The sequence below is a fragment of the Diaphorina citri genome, unplaced genomic scaffold (genome assembly GCF_000475195.1).
Source record: "Diaphorina citri unplaced genomic scaffold, Diaci psyllid genome assembly version 1.1 scaffold202, whole genome shotgun sequence".
Taxonomy (NCBI): Eukaryota; Metazoa; Arthropoda; class Insecta; order Hemiptera; family Psyllidae; genus Diaphorina; species Diaphorina citri.
The window spans coordinates 227,544-252,560 of NW_007377639.1; the positions used below are offsets into that span (position 1 = coordinate 227,544).

The window sequence follows — 25,017 nt, forward strand, 5'->3', positions numbered from 1 at the left end:
GAATTGAAGGGAAAAGCTTTCTGGCCGCTTTAAGAATAGTTACATCTTCACTTTGAGTGTAGGGTGTGACAAATGTGGTTTTTAATTTACTTGGAACTGAACCGTTGATACTATCTACATATGTACCTACTACATGTAGTTACATACATTTTTGCGATGATTATGTACCTAGATGAGTATGAAACTAGGTAGGTATATCAATATTTACACATCACACTCCTAATGTATAATATACGTAAAAAAGCACTCTTAGGTAGAATTAAGTGCATCACTGCAGCCACATTTCTTGATGGGAAAATAAATGAACATTTTTCATCATGGAAAACACATTATCATCATCTATCATACACAGCATTTCATAATGTTACATTAACACATCTCGGAGGTAACATAATGTATTTATCACATTTTTACACGCAGGAGTAAGTATATCACTAATGCTTTAAACAAAAGACACGAGGCTTCCTACCGAGGAAACCATAATGTTACATTAACACATCTCGGAGGTAGCATAATGTATTTATCACATTTTTACACGCAGGAGTAAGTATATCACTAATGCTTTAAACAAAAGACACGAGGCTTCCTACCGAGGAAATCTAATGTAGATTCCCACATGAAAAGGGAAACAATTTAAGAACAAAAACTTTCTACGGTAGATTTGTTTAGGTGAAAAATATTCCGACCACGCCACGGGGAGTAGAAAGAATAGGCTATGCTGTAAACATGAGCAGGCAAGAGCGTTAAAAAGAAAATTATCACATGAATTATTATAACTCAAATTATTGCTTTTTTTTCTCGGACCAACCACCAAAACTCAACACTGTTTCCCTAATTTTAGTTGATTGAGGTGACCAACTTGGCTTAGATTGAGTCAGGAATGAATTGGGCACGAGCCATATTGTCGGTACTACCACCGAGCAATATGCTTTCGTTTATGATTCATACATTCAAATGAATGAAACGATTTTCACACACATAATCAAGTTCAAACCTCCGTGCCTCGGCTACAGTACGCTGTTCTTTAAGTGAACAGTCAAATATTAATTTCAGTTCATTCGGAGAACATTACTCGGAATTATCGACTTGTCTGGATCTGGACCAAGTATAAGACAAGATAAATATTGAGCAAGGCCAAAGATTGGTCCAATAAACAAAACACACACTTGCTGCTGAGACACATGCAATCTGGAATTCACTATTGAATGTGAAAATAACCATCCCGTGATTATTACTTTCAGTGATGTTCAAAATTTCAAACAAATTTGTACTTTATACAGTGTTTCCTTGTTATGTTGACCCTCCAAAAAATGTGTCATCTTAGTCTAATACAGTTTCTCTTTATCACCAAATACTTTAAGAAATTACTTGCTGACAATGTGTATGTTATTTAAGTAGATACCTGACACATATATCAATCTAAAACTTACTGAAATACTAAAACTTACTTCCTTTTTTTCACTTCTTACAGCGAAGGAACGTCAGGCCCCGGTGTTTCATCTCCATATCGAATCAATTGTTGTCGGAACTTCTTTGATAGTGCACTTCTCAAACACTAGAATCATGCTGGATGTACTTGAATCTTGCTCTCACATACGAGACAACACAAGGATGTGAGGAAGATACAACCGGTGCTTTGGGAGAACCCTGCCGGAATGTCCTCAATATTGTTCACCATTGGTCATTTGGTCACTTAGGGTAAGTTAAGGAAAATAGCTGTAATGTGGTCTATTTTGTCACCAATATCAGACTAGCCGAACAGCATGCCTTAGGCCAGTAACTCACTATCAGGTAGACCTGACAGGTACACCTGACACCTGATGAGCACACATACTATCAGGCCTACCTGATGGTGAGTGGCTGGCCCAAGTTACATGCAGTGTGTTCATGTGATTTTCTTTGGCAATTATCTATTTTATTTCACTCGCTGAAGGATTCAAGAGTCAATCTGAACTACGTTTTAACTTTAACACTGAGCAGACCAAATGAAGATCAATGGATAGATTTTCTGCAAACATGAATTCCTTCTTGAAAGATGTGATGACGATGAGCTACGTACGAAACTTGAATGCTTCTGAATGTTAGTAAAACGCATTGCCACGACTCCCACGATCAAAGATTCCTATTATACTTGAAGCACATTAGAAATCATTAGATCTGTTGAACTTTTCTCTGTCCTCAACATGACACATGACTGATGACAAAAGGATTGTGATGTTAACGCATCTAAACATTACCTACCAAGATGACATACTGTTCACTGCTAATGCTAAGGTTGCAACGCTTGCTATGAAGAATTCAGGAACGTTCTGATGAATACAAGAAGGTGGGAAGTATCTATCCATGGAACTCTTTTGTATTATCTGCATCTGTCGAAATTGAACCTAAAGGTATGTTAGAAACATTCATACTACTTACTGTCAGCAAAAAGGTATGACTTCTGAAAATTTAACTTTTTGAAAATAATGTAACTAGACTAATTAGTCACTCAAATGTTTCGAAGCCTTTCATAACGTCAAAAGCCTATGTTTATATACCTACCGTTCAATTCGTCCAATCACTGATCTCTTTGAAATTTTCAGACGCTCGAGACAAGAACATTACAAAATACAACGTTGAGTTTTGTAAATTGTAAACCAGGCCTGTTTTCCTACCTCACAATGAAGACATCTTCTCGCACCTACATGACATGTTTATTGTTTATTAAAATTATTTCTGAAAAAAGACTTCATCTAATTTCTTTTGTTCATGTGCGGTCAGCGGCATTTTCATCATACTCGGTGAGAAACATTATTATTATTACACGTTACAATTACTTATTAGGTCTCTGTTCATTTTGGTTTTGTTGTAGGTCTGTTGGAAGATTGTTTCATTCTCTCTAAATGTTTCATTCTTGTTTATGAAAGTCAAAAGAATAAAATCAAGTCATTAGTAATACAGGATGTGACAGATGAAAATACGGATGCTCTTTCTGTAACTTTGACGGAGCGGCATTTTGTCCACAAGAAGCTATCCTGTATGTTGGAATGTAATATCATTCGGCAATACAGAGGACATAAGGTCGGTACTGATGATTATTATATTCAACTGTCCGAACATTAGTGTGGGTTTTACATTTGAGATATGTATATCATTGCTACCGCCTTGTCACAAGGCGGTGTCATTAGTTTCCTCAGCTCTGATGATGTCTTCATGGGCCTCATTCATCTAACGTGATGGACACTTGGAAACTATTAGCAGTCAAAAAACCTATTAGTGATTCTGTATTTGAGATATGTATATCATTGCTACCGCCTTGTCACAAGGCGGTGTCATTAGTTTCCTCAACTCTGATGATGTCTTCATAGGCCTCATTCATCTAACGTGATGGACACTTGGAAACTATTAGCAGTCAAAAAACCTATTAGTGATTCTGGCCCAGGCGGTCGCTAATAATAATTTAGGAAAGACCGGGTTCGACGTCCAAAGCTGACTGTTCTTTATACTCAAATTTTATGTAAGTACCTATACTGTGCAAACCTTTTAAACAAATATATATTTCTCTTGCTGTTTTGTACCCCAAACTTATCATGATGAAGAGTTTCTGTTGTCTCCCATTTTTACAATCGTATCCAAAAGGCCGAGGGCGATATCTACCTTAATATGTTCATTAAATTTAGGTATTTTTTGGTTATTTAGGTACTTTTGCAGAGAAGTTCACATTATATTAAAGATCCATGAGGTGAATCTTAACAAATAAAAATTCTAATCAAAAATATCCAAGACTCGAGGGGGAAGCTCGATTCACACGCGCCTCCATGCTAAAAATTCTCACACCTAAACACCTTTCTGATGATGGCCAGGTCCAAATCCAATTTGTTGTTTTCATACATGAATTTATTTTCAAGATCACATTAGGAGATAGTGCAAGTTCAAATATTTGAACTGGTCTTCAGACACCTTATACGAGATGCCGAAAAAGAATAGGTAGGTAACGGAGGCTGTTGTAACAAAGTTTGGGGTTATTCGAAATTCTGTTCGTTCCAAATTCAGTTGGTAAAGAATACAAGATATCTTTGACGCGTGTACACTATGCGGTAGCGCTGCGACAACTTAGTATGTGTTGAAATTTGATTTCGAAAATAATTTACTCCTTTTTCTTCACAGAAATTACACATTGCTGGTTGATCCTGAGGGTCTCTTATAAGTCGCCGAACCCAACAACTCATCAGAGATGTAGTCAAGACCGATACAACTTGCCCCTTCACACTTTATCTTTGTTCTATTTAATGTGTGGGTTAGTCTGGGTCAGCTACGGACATTAATTTACGGAGGCTGTTGTAACAAAGTTTGGGGTTATTCGAAATTCTGTTCGTTCCAAATTCAGTTGGTAAAGAATACAAGATATCTTTGACGCGTGTACACTATGCGGTAGTGCTGCGACAACTTAGTATGTGTTGAAATTTGATTTCGAAAATAATGAAAATATTTACTCCTTTTTCTTCACAGAAATTACACATTGCTGGTTGATCCTTAGGGTCTCTTATAAGTCGCCGAACCCAACAACTCATCAGAGATGTATTCAAGACCGATACAACTTGCCCCTTCACACTTTATCTTTGTTCTATTTAATGTGTGGGTTAGTCTGGGTCAGCTACGGACATTAATTTTATTATGTTCAGTCCAAAATTGTGTATAGCTGTATGTTTTCCAATCATTTTTAATCCCCACTTTGTGATTTTTAATTTGCCAAAAACATGTTTGAACTTTCAAAGTACCTAATATTAGGTACAAGCTACAAGAACCTATGTACACTAGGGCGACGTCCGATTGCGCCAAATTTTACTTGAAAGATATAATTTCGGGGTGGTGGAATCGGTGCGGTGTCCATTGGAATTTTTGAGGTTTTGGAGCAACCGAATACTTTTGAAGATTCAATAGGCATCAGATAATAACTATTTGCTCTTCATTAGCTAGGTTCGTTGGTACCCTTTTCCTGCAAATTTGAAATCATGAGAAAAAGAATGAAATCTTGATTATAAAGTTTAAATACCAAATTTACCCATGGCTAACTTGAAAATTAACAGAACAATGAAAATTAAGTAATATAGAACAATAACATCACCCCTATTTCGGTAAAAGTTTACATTGTTGATGGCAGAGATGATTTCTGTGTCCATATGAAAAATTAGAATAATAAAAAGCTGATTGCACAAATAAATTAATGATTTACGGTTTGTAATAAAAATCACGCATAGTTAAGGTCAAGAGGACGCGCGGATCAGACAAATACTACACAAGGCTTTAGAGGAGGAACCCAATAAAGATTTTGATGTCCTGATAAAGTAGAAGAACTGTTTGTAAAGAAAGAGAAAAAAAAAACGCGAAATAAATGTAACAGACACAAAAACAATACTTGCGAACTATGCGAATAATATGAAACATAAATAAATGTAGAACTAGTGCCGACGAAATTGAAAGAATTTAGTAACATAAAACTGGCATGCTCAGGCCGGAACTTGGCCTGGCGCACTGCCGTGCGCCTAGATACTTACAAAATGACCGAACAAAAGGTGATTGTTTGGTTTTTTGGGACTACATACCTAAATATTATGTATAATCTCGAAGGTCCTATACCTGACAATGTCCCTAGAGTCAAAAGATATTTGAATTGGAATTCACTCATTCTATGATTTAAGGAACAGGAGGTCCTTCAAATTTCAAATCATCATCTTCATTATTACTTACTTGAAAAAAAAAACTGTGAAGTACTTGTATCCATCAGGACCACATGGAAATCATCTACTGAGATCCACTACATCACAACATGGTCAAACACCAAATGAACATCTCCCCCACTGGTTAGTTGTAAAGAATCGAGTATAGTGGATAGTGGGATACATCTATCAGAATAAATATAGCAATAAACTTCGTGCTATGTTCTCGTGCGAAGATAAATTATATTCCAATATTGATTATGTTAACTTTACCTTTGGAAGAAAGAAAAAAATATATTATAAAGCTTTAATGTACTTAGATTAAATATTTAACTTACATTTGCACCAAAATTATGGATGCCATTATGCAATCACCAGAAATACATTACTTCTTTGTCGAGTATGATTGTAAAGTTCTTCTATTGGATTGGAAAAAGAAAACTAGATACCTACACTTCGATTGGTATATAACCGTTCTAACAACTTGTTCTTCCTGGGATTTTATCTAGGTCTAGCAAAAGTTTAACACATCTTTCAGGAAACTCCTTAAAAAATAGGCAACACAATAGCATAGTCGGGCCAAAGAATACTCCGATATGCACTTAGGTGAGTAATTGTAATTAGTATTAATCCTCATTCAATGTGGGCATTTTCTCACGACTGTCAATTCGACTCTCAGTTAGCTCTGTATTCGAAAACCAAAATAATACAGGTAATATGTATATATTTTCATTGTCATAGTTCCTCAGATGATCTCTATTCCAACTTTGAAGCATTCCTGCATTGTTGCCTACTGCTTTCCTGAGCAGCATGACAACATTGGCCCCATGTGACTCCCCGGGTGATCTTCTGGCTCTTGTATCATGTTGTCTTACTGAATAATATGTTCCCTTTATTGTTTGTCGAATATGGAGTATGGTACACCGTATTGTCTCCTGTTACTATGTATTTCGTATTATAAACCATGCATCAGACTTGGTTCAATTGGCATGGCCAGGGGCTACCACCAGAAGGAAAACCTGCATTCTTGCTGAGTAGATAGTAGATACCATACCAACTGGTTCATGAGTAATATGAGTATTGTTGTATAATTCACTCTATCAGCCTTAACATGGGTGAATAAATAAATAATTTACATACTTCAAATATGTTATCCCCTACTCCTTAGGAAGATAACGCTGTCCAATCCCAAGGGACAAGAACGACAAAATAGCTTCAAAAAAGCCCAAATACCTACATGTTTTAAAATTGGTCGGACTTCATTTATCTTGTCCAACAATGAGAAAAATGACCCTACGTGGACCCCAAACCAGCATAGCTAGGTGGCAGTTAAGGGTTTACTTATCTTCAAAAGATGAAGCCCAAGTCCTCATGATGGTTGATTGTACATCCAAGTACGAGTTCAAGAGTTAGTTCATTAATAGACACTCGACATCTAGACAACATAGAGGCCAATGCTGGATAACCTGCTGTACTGGGGCTGGATCTTTTTATACAAATACATCTTGGGACAATATCTGTTTTAAGTAAGTTGAAGGGACCGGGGGTTTAACAAACAAAATGTGGACTTTATCGAAAAAATGTCTATCTAATTATTTGCTAGTTATAATTATTAGACACATGTCCATCATTTTTTAGGCCAGAAATTCATGACTGTCCTCGTATTAAAAACCCTCTTTTTGTCCAAGGCAGAACCTGTCTAGTGTCTTGTCGAAGTATTAATTTTGAATGAAAAACGAAATAAAACATAAGCACTCTACATTTAAATAATTGTAATTATTCTAAATAGTAGAGAAGTCTTACAGTTCTAACTCTTCAGATGAAAATGAAAGAATCCAAGTTATACCTACAAGGGAAAGACTATCATCAGAAAGACAGCGTTGAACAAATCAAAGAGGCAAACAATGAAAGTGCAGTCAAAAAAAAATTCTTACCTCCTGCGCTTCAAAAGGTTACCCCTCAGTTGTCAAAAGTTACACGGAAAATACTCGAAACTCTCAGCATTCATAAAATTATCGAAAAATTCGTTATTTTAAAAAAGCTCAATTTTATTCCTCTCGTCACTTTAAAAACTTTTGAGAAAAACACGACTTTTATTTTTAAACTTCGAAACTTAGAATACGAACGAGTAATACACCTTTTGTAAGTTCACAAAAGAATTCACTTTTCGTTAATTTTGGGGATAAAAAAATTGACAATTTTTTTCCTATTTATCACAGGTCAATTTAATTTTATATTAATAAAATAAAAATTATTTTTATGTATTTTATTTTAATTGATAACGCTGTCCAATCCCAAGGGACAAGAACGACAAAATAGCTTCAAAAAAGCCCAAATACCTACATGTTTTAAAATTGGTCGGACTTCATTTATCTTGTCCAACAATGAGAAAAATGACCCTACGTGGACCCCAAACCAGCATAGCTAGGTGGCAGTTAAGGGTTTACTTATCTTCAAAAGATGAAGCCCAAGTCCTCATGATGGTTGATTGTACATCCAAGTACGAGTTCAAGAGTTAGTTCATATGTAGTTCAAGACGAGACAAGCTGAAACCTGGCTGGAGACCATCAAATCACCGGCTTTAGCGAAGTCGTTACAAAAGCCAGCCACTCACTATCAGTAGTGTGTGTGCTCTCATCAGGTATCACGTGGACCTGACAGGCGGACCTGATCAGGTCTACCTGATATTGAGTGACTGGCCAAATACAACAACCCTACGTAGAGCCCCTGATGGTCAGATATGGGACATAGCTTCTATCCAGTAAGCTAGGTCGTGTTTCCTTCTCATGTGGATATGGTCAGCACGAGTCACAACTGAAGTTGGAGACAAATTTGTATTGAGATTTAAATCATTGTTGTATCTTGAACTGCTCTGTACAGTTGCTCCTGACATTCCATTTGACTTGGATTGTTCCATAAAAAGTCTGTATAGTCCTATAAGTAGGTACATTTTGTAACTAGGTATGTACATTTTACATTCCTATCCAAAAATATCTCATCAAAATGTGATTAATTGATTATTATTTATGTAAGCTCCGAAATACATTTCAGCAAATTCATCCTATTTTAGGGTAGATTCCCTTTTGTGTATCGCACTGTGTGTTCTTCTGGATGTGTTTCAAAGATATTCTTTCTAACTCATCCAGAACAACTTGACTGAAACTACATATTCTAATAGGCGAGGTGTCTCTCATGTAGATGCTAGATATTCTAATAAAATACTAGATGTGTTGAGTTTGATATTCCCACATTCAACACACGCCGTCCTCAGTTGTTTGGTTCACACCTTGTAACTCATAACTATCAAAATTGATAACAAACAAAACAATAACAATTAATCACTGGGCAGTGTAAATGGATTACTAATTAATTCACACTCAAATCATCTGAAATAACTTCTCCACAGTGATCCTCCTACATACAAGACTCGAACTCGTACATTGTTTGACTACACCAAAACTGGCATCACATTACTTACGCCCGTGTCCTTATCCCTCAAGGAATTTCCATCCACATTTCTGATTGTAGGATACCATACATACAACTGGACCGTCAAGTAAGTTTTCTTCAACAGGACACATTATTAGGATAATGGAGAAGAATTTTCAGGAGTTGTCTGGGGTTCGTTCCTCATCCAAGTGAATGTTCGATACAGCTAAATTGTCTTATGATGAGGAAGTAATCCAACAGATATGGATAAATCTAATATTTAGTGTTAGTATGGTTCAGATTATCAAGATCAAACAGTACAATTGATATTTGGGTTTCGATTATCAAAAATATTAATTGTTCGAGCAACTTTCGAAGCTCGGTTTATTGGTAGGTATCGCAGACAAGTTGATCCTTATGGACATGAGTATTGTTACAATTTTAGAGTTATCTATTCATTTTGCTCTCCATATGTTTGAAAGTTGGGGTTTGTAGTTTGTATTTTTATCATTTCAAACATTGTTTTTCACAAACCACGACTTTTTTAACGTTGAACATTTTTGAGCATACGTATTAAACAGAGCGTGAAGCCAGAACTTTGGACTTTGCGATTAACACATGGTACTGGTCGGATGGCGTGAGGATGTAAGGATGAAAGTAATCCCAGCATATTGTGAAGGATGATCATAAATTACCGAATTATGAAAAAGAAATCAGGTCACAATATGGAATTAATTTTCAAAAATTTGTTTCAATCCATTAGTTTCAACATTTTCATTCAACCCATTCATGCCTAACCTACTCAACCTGTCCATAGAACTTATTTACATAGAGCTGCCTATCATTTTTCTTTGGCTTATTGGTTACTTTTTTACTAATTTGATATAGATTAAGGCCACTTAGTGAGGTATGTACCTTTAGCTAGATATATTTATTTAAATAAATAGGTACCTTAATGGAAACTCTTGTTGAAAAAAAAAAAAATATCATGTTGAAACATTTGGAGATATCACAGAGAGGGGGGGGGGGGCAGAGAGAACCTTCCAATCTGAAAAATTTTTGATGGCAAATTCGAGGGAATCAGGCTGTATGTCGTAAATTATTGGTGTAAAAAAAGTGGATATAACTTTCGAAATTTTTTGATATTGGCTTGTTACAAGCGCATATTTCGTGAACCATCATTCCTAGAACCCTTACATGTACTCCGATTGATTTGTCGTGAAAAGTTACATAGGAAAGACTCCTTGTTCATCTTAAATACTCTAATGGAAACTCTTGTTGAAAAAAAATCATGTTGAAATATTTGGAGATATCACAGAGAGTAGGGAGGGAGCAGAGAGAACCTTCCAGTCTGAAATCAGAAGAGAGAATGAGCTCTGACAAAAATCTAGGTCTGAAGAAACCTCTCCTTGACCCCCTACTACCAAAAACCATGTAGGGGGTCAGGGGAAATGTAGGGGGTTGAGGGGAGGATTCTCCTACATTCTGACCATAGGTTTGAAGTTTGGACTTAATTTACTCATTTCCCCTTCATTTTTATAAGTGGAAGGTCCTCATCGATTCTTCTGTGATAAGTCACCTATTCGCGGTTTGCTCGTGATATTCGCGGTTGGCTCGCGGTATTCGCGGATTGTTCGCGGTATTCGCGGTTTATTCGCAGTATCCGCGGTTTGTTCGCGGTATCCACGGTTTTTTCGCGGTATCCACGGTTTGTTCGCGGTATCCGCGGTTTGTTCGCGGTATCCACGGTATCCACGGTTTGTTCGCGGTATCCGCGGTTTGTTCGCGGTATTCGCGTTTTGTTCGCGGTATTCGCGTTTTGTGCGCAGTATCCGCGGTTTATTCGCGATGTTCGCAGTTATGGGTTCGATCTCAGGCAAACGCAGATTTTTTTCAGCTCTTTTTTTACCGCAAATAATTGATGAAACCAAAATTTTCGCCTGCGGCCGGTCCTAAAAATTTTAGTTTCTATAGATTGTATAGCTCACATTTTTTGCCTGCGGCGCTGTTCTTCATTCTTTTCGTGTTGACCTTCATCCCCCAGGATGTGTGAATGTGTAGACCGAAAAATTACAAAAAAAAAATGCGGTGCAGTTATTTCATGTGCAAATGGAGGACTTAAGCCCTTACCCTAGTGGGATGAAAAAAGATTGGAGAATTAATGTTGAACAGGCTTGGGAAAATTACTTGAAGAAAAATGTTGTGACGCAGTGGGAATAGGGTGGGAAATCTTGAAAAAGTAGACTGGAAATTTGGAAAAAATGGACTGGAAAACCGAGAAAAGTCAGGGAATTTCATTTTTCCATTTTGGTAGACACCCTGTACCTAGTTTTTACTTAGTATTACACAGTAGGTACCCAGAAATGATTCGATTAGAAAGGTAGAACAAAGTAGTAAATGCAAAAATTACTTATTTTGTAAATCACAATTTACCTAGTTAGGACCTGAGACGCAGGAACGGGCTAAAAAAGAATCAGAGAAGCATTTTACCAACACTTTGAAATTTTGAATACTTTAATTAATGACGCATGAATTATGACACGGTAAAATTTAGAGTGAACTTTGTTTGTTGATGCTTGAAAGGCCTCGAGTACTATATTCTTATTTACCTATAAGTTCTCTATGCAAAGAGTTGAAGTGCGTGTGAATATTATAAAGTTATCAAACGTAATTTTGAAAGAATTTATCTTCCCGTATTATCGTAAAATGAAATGGATGATTAGCGTTCAAATCCATGGTTAAGTCTCAAGTATAAACAATCAAACAGCTGATCTCTGGTATTGCCGCAATAATTAGATGTTATTTATTGGGAACTGGCGATACTGACTGTGTCCTATGCCTGTGTTAATTATTGTATTATGTTATTCATGCCTCTGTGTACATAATTCACAGAGTTGCAATGAAAATCCTTCATAATTACATTACCTACTTTTTTTGTATCTCTGTCAATTGTCATGCGACCAATTATTCAACTCGATAGATATGTGGTATTCTGAGTTGGTATGTTGTGCTGAAGGTTACATGGATACTTGATACCTGTACAAAAGGTCATATCAACTACCTTGTGTTAACTACACCGTCGCTTTATTGAAACGCACCAGCACCAGAGATATATGGACGAACGCGGCCTTCATGCAAATCACAAATCTTTCATTTAGCAAATGTAGGTATTTATTGCTGGATAGAACTGAATTTCAGGGTATCATTGGAGCGACACAAGACAATCAACTCCTACACAGATCTATGTCACATAACGGAAATCTAATCTCAAATTCTATTTTTCCTATGCAGACCAGACTATATTTTTCCTGTTGATGGATACTCACAAACAGAAAAACTTGGACTTGTAATACCTACCTGATACCAAATTGGGTAAACCCAAATACGAAAGAAGTGATAAAGGCATTTTAAATGTTTAACCTGTACCTTCTATACGTATAACAGTTTTAAACTCCATACTGGCGTAATTACTAACTTTGTTTCTGTCAAATTTTAAAGAATCTGCCAGTTGGAGAATTCTCATGAAGATGTGCTTAATGTTCATTGTTCAGGCTTGAAATTTCCTCATGCAGATCCACACATGCCATGATTTCCTCTCACTTTGCAATTTGTTTTTAATTCCACTCCTGTCTAGAGCAATGGCTAATAACACGGAATTAGTTTTGTAGGAATCCAACAGCTTCAACAGGGTTTTGTCAAAGCCCGTTTTGAATCACAAATTTTGTTGACGTATGGCATCGCGGTTTTATCCAACTGGTCACTAGTATGTCATATGGGCACGATATGTGATCGGCCGAAAACATTGTTAATTCATAATTCTTGTGAACTGGGACTTCAAAAGAAACCGAGTCCAGTAGGTATGTTCCATTAATCGGGAATTCGGGATCATTAATGATTTTTGCAGTAAGTTATACGAGTCACGTGTCTGAGCGTAGAGCGCCGCACCGGTAATCTGTCTACTCTGTGTTTGCTGGCTTTATTCAAATGACCTTACCTTTCTTCATTTATTTTGCCATTGCTCCTCGCTCAGGAGTTGACTATTGAACCCTGTACAAATTAGGCTGGTGAGGAGGTTAACTGCATTTCCATATACTCTTCTCTTCAATAGACAGAAACATTCGTGCAAGCATTATTTATCAATCAAACTGAACTTAACTTCTTATGCAGTTTTTTCTATTATTTTGCATGTAAGACACGATTTCTTGAGAAATATAGGTACCCATGTTGTATATCAGTTGTGTTCTTTATTTTGCATAAATCACACAGCAATTATGCTATATTCTGGATAGTTTTTTTATGCGTTCGAGTTTCTATTTGTTCAGCGAGGATTTATGTTTACCCTGTTGAGGTTTATCTCTTTCAGAGTGTTTCTGTATTGTCGAAATTTGTAATCAATCTGTGAACGAAAGTATTTGTTTTTCTTAACCCTCGCTTGTTGATTGTACTGTAGCCTATTGTACCTTTAAGTTATTGTTAAAATGCAATGAGCACAGTGCGTGCGACACCACACATTGGTTCAGATTCCAAACACATGTATAGTTCGAAGTTTTTCGGCTCTGTTTTTGGGTTCTAGAGCGTACTCAGTCTCGTGTGTCCTCAATGTCCAATATTAGTTACCTGTAATTGATGAAGAGCAACAGGAGGACCATCTTCGAGAAAACTGAAACCATATTTTGTAATGCATATTGCCTACATATCCGGTGATGTATTCTTGTATTTTGTTGTGATTCTCTCTAAATAGGTGACATTCGCTAAACTCTCGGTCCAAGGATCAAAAGGTTCAATAATGGTTGCGTTGTGTAAACCTAATAATGAGTGATGTGTATTGGAAGTCGGATTTCAATAAATTTCAGTCCCGCTAATAATTAATATTACCAATGTAATAGCAACAGATAAAAAATAATCAAGTCCAAGGATCAAAAGGTTCAATAATGGTTGCGTTGTGTAAACCTAATAATGAGTAATGTGTATTGGAAGTCGGATTTCAATAAATTTCAGTCCCGCTAATAATTAATATTACCAATGTAATAGCAACAGATAAAAAATAATCATAATAAATATTATCTTTCATAGCCTCTTCAAACCTGAGGTGTTCGTTCCATAACTATTTTGCCAAGAATTTACCAATCGTTTAGTGACGGTGAGAAGGTTTCTAAAGGATGGACCCAAACAAGGGTTCTTTTCTTATGCACATATTAGTTAGACAATAGACACCGAGGATTGAAATCATAAGAAAAAAGGGAGGAACGAAAGAATTTAGATGAAGAATGACTTCCCTGTAATAGTGACATAAGTTGAGACACAGGGTATGTAGCTCATAAAACCCGGTCACTGTCTAAAAAATCTGGTGTGAACATCACACGACTTTCCTTATCCTATTGAATGATGCTTATTTGTGTGTTCTGTTGTAACATTTACAATATCTCTAACCGTTTAGTCGATATAGCTGAAAACCGCCAAAAAGCGGTCGAAACCCACCAAAAAGCGGTCAAAATACCGCCAACCGCAGCACCCATTTTAACCAAACGTTTTGGGTTGCATCCTTGTCACATTTGTGAACTACATACCAAATTTCAAGTCTCTAGCTTATACCGTTCCCGAGATATTGTTAAATTACACCGAAAACCGCCAAAAAGCAGTAAAATGCCGCCAAGCGTTACACCGGTCTTAACCAAAAGTTTCGTGTCGCATCCTTGTCACATTTGAAAGCTACATACCAAATTTCAAGTCTCTAGCTCTTACCGTTCTCGAGATATTTTGTTTACAGACAGACACACACTTTGACGGACCAATGGCTGAAACTTTGGATTTAGGCTCTAGGGACCCCAAAACGTGTTTTGGCACTAAAAGACACACAGACACACGGACACACAGACACACCCACGGACCAATGGCTGAAACTTTGGATTTAGGCTCTAGGGACCTCAAAACGTGTTTTGGCACTAAAAACTGACCATCGAAATTTTGACCCGATTACATTACTTTCCTTTCTATAGGATAAGGAAAGTAAAAATTGACTCAATTTTTAGAATATTAAAACTTTCCTATAAATAGTAATCAAATAAAAAGTCAAGAATGCTTCGACGTTTCTAATGATGGTCTGGTTTCGGAACATTTTCATTGATTGTCCTGGTTTTGAAGAGGTTTGATCATATTGGGTGGGATTGCTTCATCTTCGTAAGATTGTTGAGATAATACTGAGGACTTTATGGATTTACTCTGTTCTGTTGTGATGCAATGATCGCTATGCTAAAGAGATGACACAAATCATTAGACCATCTCATCTGTAGTTCTAATTATCATTTCTACTTTGATTCACATGGCATAAGTTGTGCTTTTACATTGGATCATGCTTATTGAGTCATGTTCTTGAATGATACATCTTTCCTATTATTTCGATCTGAGTCGTTTCGGACAGTTCATTTGTAACTTTTTTCATGTCATAGTCATAATTAGGTATCATGTTTATTTGTGCCATTGCTTCGATGTTGGCTTTCTTCTTTGGACCTTGGTCTGTAGAACTATCTGTCCAGTAAGGGTATTTTTATCATTTCTACTTTGATTCACATGGCATAAGTTGTGCTTTTGCATTGGATCATGCTTATTGAGTCATGAATGATATATCTTTCCTATTATTTCGATCTTAGTCGTTTCGGACAGTTCATTTGTAACTTTTTTCATGTCATAGTCATAATTATCATGTTTATTTGTGCCATTGCTTCGATGTTGGCTTTCTTCTTTGGACCTTGGTCTGTAGAACTATCTGTCCAGTAAGGGTATTTTAGGCTAGACAGTCTGGATAGACTGCCTGGTTTGGTGCTATACTCGTAAAAATAAACGCTCTCTTGTCTCCTTCAAATTTGTTCAAAACGTATGGGTTCGTTGTTTGTAAAAGAAGGTCTTGGTAATCGTGTAATAATAACAATGAGAGGTAAATAATGATCCGCTTACATAGAACAAGAACAATAATCAGAGTCATGTACCATGCACCACCTAGACCTGGCTGAGGCGAGCCTCAGGTGTAGATATGATAAGTGCAGCAGGAGCAGATAGGTGATGAACTTACCTTTACTGTGGACTACAAGTCATATCGTCATCATGATTAAGTGCATAATATTTATATTTTTGTAGAAATTCATTTAAAAAGAACATGTGAAAAAACGCCCCAAAATTAAGTATTATTTGATCGCCCAAAATTAGGATGGCCCTGCCATTTGGTGACACTCATTTAATTTTTTATAAGAATTATTTTTAAATAAACTTGATTTTGTCTAATATTAAATTGATATTTGATAGGCATTGTTTAAAATTTTAAATCCCGTCTCTTTATCTGACTTAACTGCATGGTTTGGTGCTATACTCGTAAAAATAAACGCTCTCTTGTCTCCTTCAAAATTGTTCAAAACGTATGGGTTCGTTGTTTGTAAAAGAAGGTCTTGGTAATCGTGTAATAATAACCATGAGAGGTAAATAATGATCCGCTTACATAGAACAAGAACAATAATCAGAGTCATGTACCATGCACCACCTAGACCTGGCTGAGGCGACACATGAAGGATGTGGTCAATATAAAACTAGCTCTATAAATTATTCCGTGCTCCAGTAAAATCATATTCTTTTTAATCGTGATTGCTGGGCTCAGCAATCGTGAAGCCTCGTAATAATCGATGTGTAATAAACAACGACTTGTAACGTACGAGTAAGACCTATACTTCATATGGGAAATTTAACCCATGGAGCTTGACCTATGTGCTGATACTGATAAGATGTTTATGTCCGACCTGTTGCTTTAGTACCGTCTAAACAAATACCTCTCCACTTCGAGCTGTGAGAAATTCTTTTGCAAATTAGTTTTTTATATGTAGGTATCTTACCTTATCCATACCTACTAGGTATATTTCTGCCCTATTGTTAATTTGTGCTATATGGGATGGACCGCGGCTTCATGTCTAAAACATTCCGTTCTGAGAATTTATTTATTTCTTAACGCATTTGTATGTATGTTCATTTCTTCATGTATAAACCTACCTACTTGGGCGAATTTGAAAACCAATACTTCTACGAGTATGCTTCAACTACACTAAATACCTGAAACTTATTTTATTCATATGCCTTGATACATATGCATAAATTGCGTATATGTATTGTCTTTTTCAACAACATCCACCGGATTCAAGACAGGAGCTACTTGAGCACGATGTCATTTTACTTTTATTTACCTCAAAGAAAGCAAATTAATATGGATGGCGGATAAAAATTGATGGGTTTTCCTTATTTCTCCTTGGAGTTTTCAAGATTCTGACGCGACGTCATCTTCCTCCTTAATAAAATACCATCTTGAGTGATGTGGCAAATGCATTTAAAAATCAGTAGAAGCTTTCATGTCAATTATTTCTCGAGAGAAATGTGCGGAGAAAGTACACAGCTCTCTCCAAGTTTCCTGATTTTATTTGCTCTTTAGTTTATTTTCTTCCGTCATATTTTTCAATCCACCCAAACATTTATGTAGACATCAACGCTCAATAGTCTTATTAAATATATAAAAATAAAAAATCAAAAACCAATCTTGGAATCATCAGTGAACATTCTAAGAATTAACACAAAATCTAGTAAAAATATTCGTATTCGCCCAAGATTTTCCACCTTTCATTCCTTAATAAGTGACCCACGAAAGGCAGCATTGATTTTGTGAAAAAAAAGGTATCTATTTAAAATTCAAAATGTATGGAGGTGATTTGCTTTCCAGCTTTTTTCCTAACATCACAGAACGAAAATTATCCTAAACCCCCCGAGTATAAAGAATCTTTAACTTTAGTAAATCACCCATAAGACTCTCTCACCCTTTCTTGTCAATCCCCTCTATATTTCTTCAAGAGAAAAAAATTAGCCCTGCTTCCAATTTTTTCTACTCATTTCATCTCTTCTTGAGGAAAAAAAAAGAACATTTCTTTGTTTTAAAAAAGCAGGATTTTTTTAATTAATAATTTCCCCCTTTCAACTTTCAAATACTTACGTTATTTTTTATAACTTTTTTCTTATTCTTTTTTAAAGTTTTAAAATAAATCAAAAAATAATGTAAATATATGCGCTGTGTAGGGTAGAGGCTGTATATTATGTACCTACTGAAAATCTATGTACGTATATGTACATTGTACATAATTTTGTACCTTCTTAAATTTTGGATGGTGTGGTGCAGTGTAAAACTGCAAATGAGAGAGTGGTGTATAATATGTTCATGATTCATGAGAAATAATTTATTAGAAACCTTTAAAAGCTCCTCACACTGTTTTCGATGGGGGGGGGGATCCAAAATACATATTATGTTGCGTTGTAGCTAGATCTACATACCTAACCAGTCCCTGTTGAGTTTAAAAATGCTATTTCTTATCTTTGAATGGAAAGTCTTGAACCGAAGTGAACTGATGATACGATTGATACAGTCTCCGTAATGCTGACCTTGATTCGCTACTCATTTCACAACCATGAAGATGATTATGAGATCTACTCGTTATAAGAAATCACTAAAATTTAACTACCCCTGATTTATCCTGATTGATGCTCAGATTAAACTTGAAGTGTTGCATAAAATTATAGTCATACAGTCACCAGACTATTGTTCAGCGTATATCACCCCATTTACCTCGTTTATGTTGGAAGATCATCGCCATAACTATTTGCTTATAATAAATGTCGTAGAGAAGGCCATACTATAAAGATACCTGATCACATTGAAGTAACGCCTGTTCGCAATATCGCGTATTGTTCTTGATTTCCCCGAGTGCAACTTTCACACACTACAGAAATTGTTCATTAAATGATTAAAGTATTTTTAATTTTGTTTATCTTCGCAAAACCTGTCCGAGTCTATCTTTATTTTTCATGTTGTTTTAAGTACTACTACAATGTTGACAGGGACGGATCCCAGTGAAACTTTCGTTTATGGATTGCTATTCTCCTCAGGTGTAGATATGATAAGTGCAGCAGGAGCAGATAGGTGATGAACTTACCTTTACTGTTGACAAGTCATATTGTCATCATGATTAAGTGCATATTTATATTTATGTAGAAATTCATTTAAAAAGAACATATCGTGAAAAAACGCCCCAAAATTAAGTATTATTTGATCGCCCAAAATTAGGATGGCCCTGCCGTTTGGTGACACTCATTTAATTTTTTATAAGAATTATTTTAAATAAACTTGATTTTGTCTAATATTAAATTGATATTTGATAGGCATTGTTTAAAATTTTAAATCCCGTCTCTTTATCTGACTTCAGAGGAGTCCACTCCTGAGCAGCATGGAGATGTGCAACAGAATGAAGAAGTTTTCAGTGATGGAAGGCGGGTGAAATAGTTCACGTCCAGAGATCAAAAACTTCTTCTTATTCCAGTTGTGTGCGAGTGGAGGATAAAGTGCCTACAGGATGACTGAGGTAGCACTAACACAACTTGCATTGCAAGTAAGCTTCCGAAGATGATTCTCCCAGAAGGGAGCGACGGAAGGTACTTGGCAGCTTGCAGGAAAGATTGATTTTGTCTGATTATATATCAATGGCCCCCAAGTTAGGTAGGTATTTGATATTAAGATTATAAGAAAATTTAGACATCTATATATCTCTATGTATAACTCGAGTACACAAGTATACTTGCTGGATACAGACATAACGTCAGTATGACATGTGGAGCATATTTCTCGTCTGGAATGCCTAGGATGTGTGTTATACACAAGCATTCCAAAACAATGATTTTATACTACAAAATACAGGCACCCTGTATACCTAATACTAGGTACTAAATTCATACATTCCAATAGTCCACCTTCAAATCTTGAGATTGAAGGAAGATCCGCATTGGGAGAGAAAGAGATCTATATTATTTCTTGATTCGACTTCTCTGCTTCTACCGGTGTGGTCCGTTATACTTGTACCATATAGCACATCTATCGCTATCCAAGTTCAACTTGATGGGAATCGAATAAACATTGAACATCATGAATGAGGAGTATTTAAAATAATGTAAACAAATGATACACGGATAACAATGGTATTATCCGGAGCATTACGTTCCTATACACAGCGGAAGTAATTAGGTACAATTAGAGCCAAGGAACCCTACAACCATATCATTATTCTGTAAGATATTATTATGCTTGATATATCCAGCAGGTTGTAGAATCAATGATCTGGTTGTATGGTCATTGGTCACTGTGATGATGCTGGTCTGATCATCTCAGGCACCAGGCTCATTATTAATTATTACTATGTGGATGTGGTTTCAGACCTTATTGAAAATTGGTTTGAAAGGTATTACTATATCGCTGTCTAAACTTTCTGGTCTTGTTTTCTTTACACTTTTGATATTTTTAGAACAGGAACAGTTTTGAAAATGGTTTTAGATACAACAAAAACGAGCGGAACCATTTCGTGTTTTGTGCAATACATTATTGTTATTCTTTTGCTTTTTAAAAGAACATTTTTTTCTCCCATTTTAAAAAAGTCTGATAAATGAATATTAATTTGAATATTCAGATCACAAATGAAATGAATAATTATTTTCATGAATAAGAGAAATAAATTTCCATCGCTTGAGATTAATTAGTGAAACACTCGGTGATGATGAATGGATATATTTCTGCTTTTTTTGCTCCCCAAATCATTAGATGACAATGTGGACTATTATTCCAAGACCTGAATGTAAACAATTCATGTAATATAATTGTTAGGTATCTTGCTATCTTTATATCAGGAAATCGGTATACCTATGTATATATTTGACTAAGTGATATAGACAACTCCAAATAGAACAAGTGGAATGTCTGACGTCCAGAAATAGCTCCATTTAATGAGAAGCTTTTTTTAATCCCACAAGAAGCTTTCCAAAACTACCAATTCCAAAGCATAATAATATGTTTTATGTGAGTATATATTAGTGTAATACACCAGCTCAATTAGTAAGAGGGAAACTTTTGTAAAAGAAACAGGAAACAGATTTTTTCTACCAAACAGAAGCATGCAAAAGGTCAGGAAAAAAAGCGAGATTTTCTGTGGAGTATATAATTAGTTATTTAATTATTACTCATCCATGTTTCATGTATTTCACAAGATTTATTTGGATTTCCTCCCGTTGCGTTGGTAGTAGAAAATATCTAAACTTATTTGTACATTCAGATGTTATCAGGAGGGGCAATTTCATTGTTGATGTCTTAAGGTAACGGCACACTACTTGTCGGGATCATACAGATAGTATTTTTGAAGGAGATTTGTTTTGTGTACATTCTTGGTCACTTCGAATGTCTCTGGGATTTGGGGAAAGAATTTGATAACAAAGGTGATTCATATTGTTCATACGATGAGTCGGAGGAGCCTCTGAGCAATTAGAACCGCCACTCCACTGCCCTCACTAAACTGAGAAAATCTAGTATTCTATTTCTTTTGAAATCTTTCTCCAGAATCTAGAAGCTGCTTTACTCGTATTTCCCCTTGTAATCTGCTATTATTATGAGCTGACCCCCAAGACCCCATACCCATTCCCCGTGACTAGCGTAATGTTACACTAATAAATCGAACCGATTCTTGTAGACCACACAAAGATATGTTTCGTGTTTTAATTATTGTTGTGATATAGTTTTGATTGTGTATGGGAGAGAAATAAATATCGTACTGGTTTTATTGTGATGTCTAATATGTGAATCCTTATTGGTAAAATGGTAATCGTTTTGTAACATCAAAGTCCATGGCTGAGCTCTAAGTTGTTATAATAGTGTTTTCAGGTAGATGTACCATTCCTTATACAGGGCTAACGCAATATTTGTTCAAGTGAATTCATCAATCAGTATCTGGGCACATATTTACCTACATAAGCTCAAAAATAGTTTTGAAATCCCATCACGCTTTCGGTTATCCAAAATCTACACTGGTAATGCGGTCGCGATTCGTGGCAATTTTGTTTTAACCCATCTTTATTGGTCTTTCTTCTTAGTTTTGTTTGGAAACTGAATGACTTGGAAAAGTGTTCCTTACTGATTCGCTGTAACGTCTCTTCAGTCTTCCTCGCAAAAGACCATGAGATCATTTCAAATCATTCTTTCTCTGAGTGTCCACCAAACACATTAAATGACTTGGAAAAGTGTTCCTTACTGGTTCGCTGTAACGTCTCTTCAGTCTTCCTCGCAAAAGACCATGAGATCATTTCAAATCATTCTTTCTCTGAGTGTCCACCAAACACATTGGTCTGAGAAAAAGGCACAAACAAGACCCTGTAGCTCGTGTAGATGAAGCTCTCATATATTACACTTTTGTATGTTTGAACTTTTTTATATTACCTCATGCAGAACAATCATTTTATTGCAAATTAATTGATGTGCAAATCATGAGCTTAATAGGCTTTGGGAGGCTCTGTACAAACTCTTCAGCTATCTTGGAAGAATCATGTGGAGAACTTGGGTGTGGGGGCTCATGTACAGAACGACTACTTTGGCTATTAGTGGAGCACATGCTAACATTGTAGACATACGTATATCATTCCTATAATTATTACCTATGGTATGTACTTATGGCTACAATTTTTCATATCCTTAAATCCTTTCCTTCAGAAATAAAAAGATTTTCCATACGAGTATTTTGTACAGCAACATCAGCAGTATCAGCACATTGTGATTTCGGTTTAGAAAAATTATCTTTTTTGGTTTTATTTATAGCTAATTTTACTCGACTGTTGAACATTTAAATCGAAAATCTGGTCATATCCGAAATGAACCATTTAGCACACTATCCCCGAGTAGACCTCGGTTCCAATCACTTAGATCTCAAGTATGTGAATTTTGTGCTCTTAGATCTTCTCGCTTATGAACCTTATGATTCGAAGCATTTACAAACACGGACGTAAACAACGATGTGCGGCGCTGTTCTTATTGTACACTATCACCTCTTTGAGGTCTTTCGCGAAACAGGCGGCCCGTTTTAGCTTGAAAGTTCTATTAGGTGAACGAGCAACTGCTTGCCAAAACGTAGTCTCATTTCACCAAATCAAATGTGAATTGAAGTATCATGTATTTCAAATGGTAATTTAGACTTGGGCTGAACCAAAATACCAAGACCTAATGCCCTTTAGATCAATCCGGTTTACTAGTACATACTAGATTTTGACACTTGGGATCTCTAACAACTTTGACCTTCAATTTCGACCTTATATCTGTTAATGTTATCAGAGGTATTTATTTGTATCTTATAACTTATATGTATACCATAAGTGATTTCGTGCCATTTGTTATGCATAAACATTATGCTGAAAATATATTCAAGTATGTACCTATGTACGAGTACATAACAAATTTCGCTTTTTTACGTCTGATATCGTGATTAATTAATTCGGATTTTAATTGTGTACTTATTCATCCATTCACAATTCAAATTTGACATTTCATTAAATTTCGAGTCTCTAATTAATGGAATATGAAAAAATGTACCCACTCAGGTGAATTTTCTACACATACCTACCACCATTATGATTATGTAAATATGTATTAATTGTATTATGAATATTTGAACAATTCATTATGTTTTGTATTCTTCTTGTAGGCAATCGATACCTACTTCCCTACTGATATAAGTAAATTCTAAATTCATACTTATTTAAAGACAGATAAATTATATAGGGTAGGTAGGATACTGATGACCTAAATTTACGTTGAGTTGCCCTACTAGTCACCAACAACGCGATGGTCAGAAGATAATGTAACTATACCTACCTAGAGAATCCATACAATGTTTTATTCTACAAGCAATTTATGAAATTATCCTATCCTGAGTTGAGACGTTAGCCTATGTACAATACCGGATACAAATCCAATGACATATGCTCCCAGGGCATTGTTGATTCTCAGACATCTTTCTATGGGAAAGTTGGGAGAAAATTGAAAAGATAATGTTCTGATGGACTGCACTGGATCGTGATAGGAGTTTAATTTTCGCTAGTTAACCTTTGATACGGATGCAATGCTGGATCAGGAGTAGAGAGTTACATATATAATTATCATATTTACACAAGATATGCATGTTGTTTGTATTAAATCATATATTGCTACTCATAGCTTTCTACAGGGTGGCTGTGTAAAACTCTTCAGAACAAGACGAGCATTGCAAAAAGATGCTTTTAAAAATCCTATTGGAGAAGATGGGATCATTAAGTAATGTAATCCTAAAAAAACCTGTCACAGTTTGTTCAACGAGAAGCTCTTCAGAACAAGACGAGCATTGCAAAAAAGATGCTTTTAAAAATCCTATTGGAGAAGATGGGATCATTAAGTAATGTAATCCTAAAAAAACCTGTCACAGTTTGTTCAACGACTAGCTAGATCAATCCGGTTTACTAGTACATACTAGATTTTGACACTTGGGATCTCTAACAACTTTGACCTTCAATTTCGACCTTATATCTGTCTTTTCAGACTTTTCATCGTTTTGGAGGCCTTCTATCCCATTTTCAGTGATGTATTTTTCTATGTACGCTTCTGACTCAGGTTTTATATGGGTATTGTACGCGTATATCCATTCTCGCAAATGGGCTCATAATAAACACTGAGCTAGGAAGATATTTGTAAATGATAAGTTATTGAGATATGTTTGTACTCTGCCCTCAAGAGATTTACGTCTTCTCGTACACATACCTGACTGAGAGGGCATAAAAGAGGACGTACGAACTTTTACTCATCTCACTCCAGCGGGTATTGCCTCGGATCTGTAGGTCTTCGTCAGATTATGTCTCATTACATGAATGCTTTGGTTTTCCAGGTATTCCAGAGAAGAGGCTTTATGAACCAGAGCTTTTCATGGGTGGTGGACAGTAATTTGAATCTATCGGGTCCTCCATGCTTACTGACTGGAAGATAAAGATA

At 35.9% G+C, this 25,017-nt stretch overlaps 1 long non-coding RNA gene across 1 annotated transcript; it reads left to right on the forward strand.

Annotated features, from left to right (window-relative positions):
* Positions 1 to 1,475: 1,475 nt before the first annotated feature.
* Positions 1,476 to 24,943, forward strand: LOC113466044. The gene is made up of 2 exons (XR_003390578.1): positions 1,476 to 1,698; positions 24,914 to 24,943. It is a non-coding gene; the product is annotated as an uncharacterized LOC113466044 (long non-coding RNA).
* Positions 24,944 to 25,017: the final 74 nt, after the last annotated feature.